General features: G+C 41.4%; 1 long non-coding RNA gene across 1 annotated transcript; it reads left to right on the forward strand.

Moving 5' to 3' along the window:
- Positions 1 to 6855: 6855 nt before the first annotated feature.
- On the forward strand, positions 6856 to 8516 carry LOC141790025 (uncharacterized). The gene is made up of 3 exons (XR_012598253.1): positions 6856 to 6934; positions 7047 to 7091; positions 8417 to 8516. It is a non-coding gene; the product is annotated as an uncharacterized LOC141790025 (long non-coding RNA).
- The last annotated feature ends 1337 nt before the right edge of the window (positions 8517 to 9853 follow it).

Consider the following 9853-nt stretch of genomic DNA (forward strand, 5'->3'; position numbering starts at 1 on the left):
ATGGCTCCTCCATTATCAATCAATCAATCAATCAATCATTCAATCAATCAATCATGCTTTATTTGCATATCTCAAGACACTTTATTACAACATTCACAGGTCTAGACCTGTAAATGTTAATAAAATTTTATTATCAGAAACCCAACATCAAGACAAGATAAGGAGTCTGATCTTTTCTTAATCCACTCAAACATCTGTAACGGTCTGTACTTTTGTACAGACCAAAGGTTGTTTTTTTTTTGGAAGCGCTGAGTGAGTGTTTGTGGAGTGGACCTATCAGAGCAGTGTGGTTACACTGGCTTCCACTGAAGTCATAGACGATGTCCAACGACCCCACAGATAAGCTTTTGGCTGACACAGATTGACCCCAGAGTGTTTACACGAGTCCCATTTTCCATCAGAGAAAACAGCTGGACCACAGACTGGATTTAACCCCTCTTTAACTCAGGGTGTGTTTTTGGAGCGTGGTTAGAGGGGTGTATTTCAGGGCAGGTCTTTCTGTTTTCAGCAGATCCTCAGCATCTTCACTCCTGGATCATCGTCACCATGAAGCTCCTGACCGTCTCGCTCTGTTTGTGCGCCATGATGGCTCTGACCCAGGAGTCAGGTAAGATTCTTCTGGTTTACAAATTTCCAGTTTAATTTCCATGCAGGAAACATCCTGGATCAGGACAAAATGAGATGGTAACAGGCTTCGTCTTTGGATTTTTGGTTCTTTTTTGTTTTTATTTACATGATGACTATCTCTAAACATGTCGGTTCACCTCCCTCAGACGGAGACGATTCGCCACCTCAGCGTGGTGAGTAAATGATCCGTTCATTTCCTCCAGAACCAAAAAGATGCATCACCCTGTTTTCTGTTTGGGACATTAAAAGCATGTTTGCCTTTTCTTTGTGCTGCACTCAGATTATTTAATACTCCATCAAACTACCAGAGACAGAAATGACTGGAAGTGACCACATTGTTCTTCTTTGCTTGTAAAATGTTTTGAAATAAAATAAATTTGCAAAATCAGCTCATCACAGTGCGTTTGGCGGGTTCAAAAACGCACTTATTTTCAAATTGCTGGCATTTTAAAACAGTTTGTCCTATGTAAAAGCTGTATAAAGTGGCGTTATCGTCAGATTTTCAAGTTTCCGAGGGCCCCTGAATGTATCACACGAATGTGACGTCAGCAACATGCTGCAAATGGCGGGAAGAAGAACGATGTTTGTAAGACTGCCATCCACATCATTATTCACACGTCCTCTTTGAAAATCTGTAGAAAATCAACCGTTTGCTCTAGAGTAATTCTGTAAAAACAAATAATTTTACACTTTTTACTGCTTCAAACAAGCCCTGAATGATCGATATATCTCATGTATTTAAATCTAAAGAATTCTTTGAAATTGCCTTCCATATTCCTGGTGTCATGTTTCAGCTTGGGGCTGCTCTGCATCTTGATCATTGATGTCTTCATGAAATGGTAGTAACATGTTTTGGTCCAAAAAGCCAATAAACCAAGCACAGCAGCATTGTTTCCAGGCTCTCATAGCCCCTCTGTTCAGAACGCTCTGATTTAGTGGGCGTGGCCTTCATATGTAAATGAGCCACCGCTGATACCGCCCCGCTCTTCCACGTCACTGAGAGCGGCGCCACGAGCTCCGAGTGCACAATGTTTAGAAAACAGAGAAGCTGGTTTACCGTAACATTACAGGCTAAAACAACAGGCTAACTGCAGCTAAAGTTAGCATCCTGAAGCTAACACAGAGACAGGGGGGACACTGAGGAAAAGCTCTTCCATCTGCTCCACAGCACACAGCATTTAAAATACTCACATTTCCAGGGTCCCAGGTTTGTTGGAGGATGGTGCGGGGAGAGGTTCAGGGGTATTTGCTCTGGTGGACCAATCAGATCAGATTTGCTTCTGATTGGTAAAAAGAGGGAATCGCTAACGTGGGCAAACCCCAGAAAATCCAAACAGCTCGTTTTAGGTCAGGATTTTACATTCACAAGCTCTACTAAGAACAGGTTTGAACATTAAATATCACGTTTTGTGGGCTAGGAGGAAAGACAAACACCCACAAATTTCACTAAAAGACTTAATAAAGTGATTATTGCAGAATATGGGACCTTTAAAAAATAATTCAATTAAAAAATGAATTCATTTTGAAACATTAAATTCCATTACACATCATGCTTTATAAATTCAACATTTTAAGTCAAATTTAGTTTCTGGTAGCACAAATATAACCTCACAGGGATTCTTAGGGTTAACATTTGGAAAATGAATTTATTATTTTTTTAAATGGGATCTAACCTTCTTGAAAGTTTAACTCTCTATACTCCTTAAATTTATAAACATCTGCAAAAACTTTCACGGATGCCACGTCAATTGATTCTTCGTTCCCTGGTCTTGAGATATCCCACAGTCCAAAATGACTCTCATCAGGTTGGTTGGTGAATCGAAACTTCCCGTAGGTTTGAAAGGTCATCTATTTATGTGTCAGCCCTGTGGTTGAGCGCTGTGTATGTATTCAATTTAATTTTTTTTGAATTCCCAAAAAGTCTGTGGACGCCACTGTTCAGTTTCTAGTCAAACCCTCAGCCCATAGTTTGCTGATGAGTTCAGGAAATTCACGCCTCTGCTTCAAACTGTTCAAATCATCCAGGAGAAGCTCACTGATGAAGCTCTCATGTTTCCACCTTTACAGATGAGCCCATGACAACTCCACCCACAGCTGTTTCAACCAAAAGACCTTATGGTAAATGTTACTTTCCGTTTCCCAGCATGCTTCCCTCTTTCAGATGGTAGTGATGCTGTCTGTGATGTCATGAAGTGGTGTTCTGTGTTTGTTACAGGCTTTAGGCCTCGTTGTCCTGACAGAAGTTGGCGTAAGTTCAACATCCGCTGTCTGCGCTACGTCCCAAAGAACATGACCTGGGAAGCTGCTCAGGTAACCCCGCTGATCCTTTCAGTGAAATTTCCTGCTCCGCCAGATTTTCTCTGTGAAAATAAAAAAGAGTCTGCAAAATGTGGTTCACCCTTCTTCATTCCTCTGTAGGCTAACTGCGGGAGGTACGGCCTTGCCGCTGCGCTTGATCACTCCTACTCTGAGGATATCGTTAAGGTGCTGAAGGAAGCTGGTCATCCTGGTGGCCAAGTCTGGGTTGGGGGCTGCCCAGATGTAAGTATTTCACCATCGCTTGGAGCCATGCGGCAGTGTTCTTCAGTAAATCATCAAATATCATCTCCCCCTCCTCACAGGTCGACTGGTGGGACTGGAGTACCTTTAGCTACATGGACGGTCAGCAGGAACCGACCTGCGTACAGACGGCGCCTGGAGGTAAATCCCTTTAAGACGTTAATGTCTGTGACGCTGTTTGACTCTCAGAATCATAACAGAGCTTTTGAAAAGATCAAATATTTGGGTGTAAATAATGAAGTCAAAGTCTTGATCGAACCATGAAACAATTTTTAACCCAAACTGTCGACCTGTAGGTTATCGGAAGAACAAACACTAAAATTTGACTTATTCCAAACAACGAGATGTTATTTGGAGATTTATTTACAACCATATTTCCAGAAAAAGTTTGGACATTGTTCAAAAATACAAATAAACACAAAGTGATTTGCAAATTTCATGAACCCAGAGTTAAATCACAGTAAGACACACACAACATACCCGTTGTTTGAAGAGTGACTTTCCCAATTGTCTTTAAAAGATAGTTCCCCATTTGTCCAAGGTTTCCAGCAATGACCAAAGGTTACCAAAAGTTACCTAGTTACCAAAAGTTTTCTAAAGGTGTCCAAAGATTACCAGAAGTTGCCCAAAAGTAACCAAAGGAGACCAAAGTTATCAAAGATGACCAGAGATGTCCAAAGGTTACCAAAGGTGACAAATGGGGACCAAGGGAGATCAAAAGTTACCAAAGGTTACAAAAAGTTGCCAAAAATTTCTGAAGTTAACCAAAGGTTAAAAAAGTTACCGAAAGTTGTCTTAAAGAAACTAAAGGTCTCCAAAAATTGTCCAAAGGTGACAAAAGTATTCAAAGGTTTCAAAAGGTGACCTAAGGGGACAAAAAGTTAGCAATGATGACCAAAAGTTGTACAAAGGTGGCCAAACCAAGTAGTTCCAAAGGTGACCAAATTTGCTCAAATATGACCAAACGTGTCCAAAGCTGACCAAATGTGACCAAAGGTTACCAGAAGTTGTCCAAAGGTGACCTTAGGTTGCTGAATGTTGTTCTAACATGACCAAAGGCTATTCAAGGTTGCCCAAGGTAACCAAAAGTTTTTCATAGGTGGCCAAGAGTTGTCTAAGGTGACCAAAGGTTACCATAAGTTGTCCGAAGGTGATCTAAAGTTGCAAAATGTTGTTCAAAATGACCAAAGGTTAAGGTTTCCAAAGGTGACCAAAGAATTCCAAAGGTTTTAAAGGTGAAATAAGGGGGCAAAAATTTACCAAAGATGATCAGAAATTGTTCAAAGGTTACCAAAAGTGGTCCAAAAGTGACCAAAAAATGTCCAAAGGCAACCAAAGGTTACCAAAGGTGACTAAGGGTTACCAAGAGTTCTTCAAAGGGACCGAAGTTTACCAAAGATGACCAGAGGATCCCAACGGTGACCAAAGATAGGGGTTGATATTGGACTCAGACATGAGCTTTAACAGTCACATCAAATCAATAACATCAGCGGTCTCTGCACTGCACCCAGAGAATAGACTTTAAAACAGCTCTGATGTTTACAAGTCTCTTCATGGTTTAGCACCAAAGTACATCTCGGACATGCTAGAACCATGTGAACCAACTCAGAGACCGAGCTGGAGCCCAGAGTCAGGACTAAACACGGTGAGGCTGCTTTCCAGTTTTATGCCCCCAAAATCTGGAACAGTCTGCCAGAAGATGTGGGACAGGCCTCAACTCTGACAATGTTTAAATCCCGGCTGAAAACAGTTTTGTTAATCATAGCATCCGACAACTGAAAGTATTTTATCTGCACTCTCCTCTTTTAATTTAATTAATCATTTTTAATGTTTTATGATGTGATTTTATGCAATGATTTTATTTTGCCTACTGTGATTTATTTCATGTTAGCTGTAAAGCACTTTGAATTGCCTTGTGTATGAATTGTGCTCTACAAATAAACTTGCCTTGCCTTGCCTTGCCAAAGAAAAGCAAAGGATGACCAAAAGTTGTCCAAAGTTGACCAAGGGTTAACAAAAGTTGTCCAAAGGTCACCAAGGGTTATCAAACATTGTCCAAAAGTGACCACAGGTTACTAAAGATGACCAAGAGTTGACGAAAATTGTCCAAAGGGTTACCAAACGTTGTCCAAAGGTGACCAAGGATCAACAAAAGTTGTCCAAAAGTTGTCCAAAGGTGATCAAGGGTTACCAAACATCCAAAGGTGATCAAGGGTTACCAAACATTGTCCAAAGTGACCAAGGGTTACCAAACCTTGTCCAAAGGTGACCAAGGGCTACCAAATGTTGTCCAAAGGTGATCAAGGGTTTCCAAACCTTGTCCATAGGTGACAAGGTTGACCAAAGGTTACTCAAGATGACCAAGGGTTACCAAACCTTGTCCAAAGGTGATCAAGGGTTACCAAACGTCCAAAGGTGACAAGGATTACCAAACGTTTTCCAAAGGTGACCAAGGGTTACCAAACATTGTCCAAAGTGACCAAGGGTTACCAAACCTTGTCCAAAGGTGACCAAGGGTTTCCAAACCTTGTCCATAGGTGACAAGGGTGACCAAAGGTTACTCAAGATGACCAAGGGTTACCAAACCTTGTCCAAAGGTGATCAAGGGTTACCAAACGTCCAAAGGTGACAAGGATTACCAAACGTTTTCCAAAGGTGACCAAGGGTTACCAAACCTTGTCCAAAGGTGACAAGGGTTACCAAAGGTTGTCCAAAGGTTAACAAAGGTGACCAAAGATCAGCAAAGATGACCAAAGTTGATTGAAAGGCTAATACTGAGACTGTGTTGTGTTTGTGCTTTAACAGGTTACCCATCTGGCTGCATGAGCGGCTCACAGTGTGGACTCGAGCTCCCGTCTATCTGCAGCTGGACCCTCAAGTGATTCCTGAGAGGCTGGACTCTGAAAACTCAGACCCAAAGTGACGAGTCTGTGGGGTTCATTTGTTCTGCAGTTTGAACGTCTTTTTCTTCTGTTTTCACATTAAACAGATTCAATATTTAAAAAGGAAGATGTTCTGTGTCTGTGCTGGTTAAGCATCATTAAATCTAATATTCATTAAATCTCAAATCCAAAGCTGCCAACACTCACTCACTTCTCTGCGAAACCAATTAAACCCTATAATAATTACAGTGTATGTTATGTGTTGGGAGTAAATGAAGAAAAGTAAAAGGTATGCACGCTTTGTCATTCTGATAGATTAGTTGCCCTAAAACTGTCTGATCACATGAACACTATTCGGACTCTTCAAGGAGAATAAAATAGGACCAAAGATTGAGCCCTGAGGCACACCACACGACAGAGAAGCTGTTTCAGGCATGAAATGTTTATCTGAGAGATAGGACGACTGCTGCTCCCAGTGATACCCACCCATCCCCAGAGGACTGTCACACACACTAAGCCGTACAGTTGGATCGTCACACACTCATCTTCGGCTTTAACACAATTATCAAACTGAACGTATGATTAAAGTCAGATTCCACCGCCGTCGCATCTCTGGACGTTCCACTTAAACAGCGAACAACAGGAATGTCAGCGGTGGAGGCGGAGTCATCTCTGATCTCTGTTGAAGCCGGAGTTTGCGTATGTAGGTGTGTTGTTGAAGTTGGAGTCATGTTGGGTCAGTGAAGTCTATTAAAGAGCTGGTTTTCCTCTGGTCCAGGACTTGACCTGGATCCTGTGGTCCATGATGGAGCTGCTGACTGTCTCTGTGTTAATCTGTGCTCTGATGCTTGTTTCTCCAGCTGATGGTGAGTGTTAAGTTGAGCTTTCTTTCTTTCTTTCTGAGAGTGAAGTGAAAATCTTCTGGACTGTGTGTAAACTCTGACTCCAGCTGCTGCTAACCTCTCTGTCTGTCTCCAGCTGCTCCTCTTGGAGGAAACCAGGCCATGGCTCTGGCTGATGTTGGTGAGTCTGTCAGACTTTACAGATATAGTGAGGGAAGTATGTATTGAACGTGTCGATTTTTGCAATTTGAACAAAATTTCTACTTGACATTGGTCATTGATTTTCTTTTTCTGAAACCATTTGAGAGTCAACTTTGCCGTGTGCTTTGGATGGTTGTCCTGCTGGAAGGTCCAGCCACGTCTCATCTTCATCATCCTGGTGGATGGCAGCAGATTCAGATCAAGAATTTCTTCATACATGGCTCCATTCATTGCTCCGTCAGTTATATGAAGTTTGCCAACACCATGAGATGAGAAACAACCCCATGCCATGATGCTTCACCTCCAAACTTCACTGTTGGTGTAGTGTTTTTTTGGCTGATGTGCAGAGCCATTTCTCCTCCAAACATGGTCTGTAGTATGACAGCCCAAAAGTTCAGTTTTGGTCTCATCTGACCAGACAACATTCTCCCAGTATTCTACAGGCTTGTCAAGATGCTGTTTAGCAAACTTTAAACCAGCTTCAACATGCCTTTTCTTGAGGAATGGAGTCTTGTGGGCTGAGCGTCCTTAGAGGCAATGGCGGTGGAGTGCATTGCCTGTTGTTTTCTCTGTAACAATTGTACCTGCTGCCTCCAAGTCTTTCTGGAGCCCTTTCAGGGTGGTCCTTGGCTGGTTGAGTCCTCTTCTGACTATCTTTCTGACTCCCTGGTCAGAAATCTTCAAGGAGCTCCTGTGCGTGGCCTGTTGATGGTAAGGTGGTGCTTCTTCCACTTGTGAATAATGGCCCCAACGGTGCTGACTGGAATATTCAGGTGCTTTGATATAAGTCTGTAACCAGTTCCATTCTGATGCTGAGCAACAATCAGGTTGTGAATGTCTTCAGAGAGCTCTTTGCCTTTACCCATCATGAGGTGTGTGCTATTTAACTGCTTGGTGAAAAAAACACCTTTTTTATAGGACCATCAATTTGCTCTAGCCCAGCTGATGTTGGTTTGCACTGATTGGAAGTTCAAGTAATAATTACTGACAGATTTCAGGTGGTATGGTGCATTTCCTGTCCAAAGTATTCAGCCTTTCCATGGTGTGTTCAATACTTTTTTCCTGTGGTATCGTACTTAATTCACCATAATCATTATTTATGGACCTGAACGTTGTGATTTCTCTTCATGTGTGGATTATTGGAGTTAATACTAATGTTTGGGAGAAATTTGGTTTGAATTGCATCTTTGGAAATAAATGTAATGAGAAAAAAGTTGATGTGTTCAATACTTTTTTTTCCCCCACTGTCTGTTATATTCTGTCCTGGATGTCACATTATCTTTTCCTCTGTGTCTGTGCTCAAAGGAGGCGGAGCTGGAGCCATGAACCTGCATGGAGGTGGTCATGAAGGTGGAGGTGGGATAGGATATGTGGTTGCCCCGGTCAGAGACAGAGATGTGAAAGGAAGCGGGGCTGCCCTGGCCCAACATGGAGGTTTTGGCTAATCCTGTCAGTGTCCTGGATGTCGAGGAGTTTCCTGAATCCTGATGGTCAGACGGACCAATAAGAAGTGACTCCTTCATTCTGAGCTAAAGAAATAAAGATATTTGACAAACTAACAGAGTCCAGTGGGATTGATTAATGTCACACACCTGAACAGAATCAGAATCAGAATCAGAATCAGGATCCAGTTTTATTGCCAAGTACATTTGCACATACAATGAATCTAATTTGGTGTGTTGGTGCTAACAATTAAAAAGAAAATGACGAGATACAGAGTTACTGGCTGTACACTCTGAAATGGAATATAGAAAAAGTTAAGAGATAAAATATACAAATATAGCCTTCAAAATTTTATAGAAAAAAATAGAATAAGAATTAAAAATTTGGAATATTAACAGCCTCCCAAACTGCTGCTCGCTCATGCGCGATATTCACAAAAATCTTTAAATTACCTGCTGATGGATGAAACAATTTTCACCAAGTGTGTCTTAATAAAGCTGGAACTGTCTATGTTTGATCCCTTTTTAATTTCTATGTGTGTGAAAAACATAGTATTTTCCCGCCTTCAGTGAGTCACATGACCAGCTGCATGGAACTCCTAATGAGTTTGTGACATCATCATGGAACTGCTGCAGCTGTTCAGAGGAATGAAAGGACAGAAGTTTGCAAACAACTCCTCATAGACACCAGAATGTTGACTTAATCCCTGTAAAAATATGATATTTTTGTAGGAAATTCTGTCAGGAATCCATCCATGACATTTGTAAACCTATAGGACTTTTTGTTTCATGTCCAGAAGCCAAAATGTGTCAGCCTGCATGGGCAGGAATGAGAAATCCAATGTATTTTAATGGAGGGAGCTGAGTGGGCTTCTTTGTGGTTCACTGACTTTGAGGGCATGCTGTTCGAAAACAGTTTGAGAAACAACAAAATCCCAAATAGCTTTTGTAAAACAGGGTCCAGTTTGTGTTGTGAGAAAATTTCAACCCCTTACCACTTATAGTTTCTGAGTTTTGAGATTTTGTTTGAAGGTGAAAAATTGTAACAATCTTATTTTGAAAGGCAAATAGCCGGCTTCCTGTTGGAAATAGGTCAGGGGTACCAGTGTATGATTTTTGCATCTAAATGAGACGAACATTTTGAGGTTATTTTTGAGTGTCCTATTCTACTCTGAAGTATTTTTCCTCTCTGTTCAGTCCTCGTAAAAAATGTAAACACAGTTTTTAAACCAATCAGACCTTGATCTCTGTGGTGCCCCATAAACATCAGATCAGAGGTTGTCTACAGAGATGAACTCAT

Source organism: Halichoeres trimaculatus, unplaced genomic scaffold (assembly GCF_033239565.1).
Source record: "Halichoeres trimaculatus isolate MK-OKI-2021-1 unplaced genomic scaffold, fHalTri1.1 fHalTri1_scaffold_5, whole genome shotgun sequence".
NCBI lineage: Eukaryota > Metazoa > Chordata > Actinopteri > Labriformes > Labridae > Halichoeres > Halichoeres trimaculatus.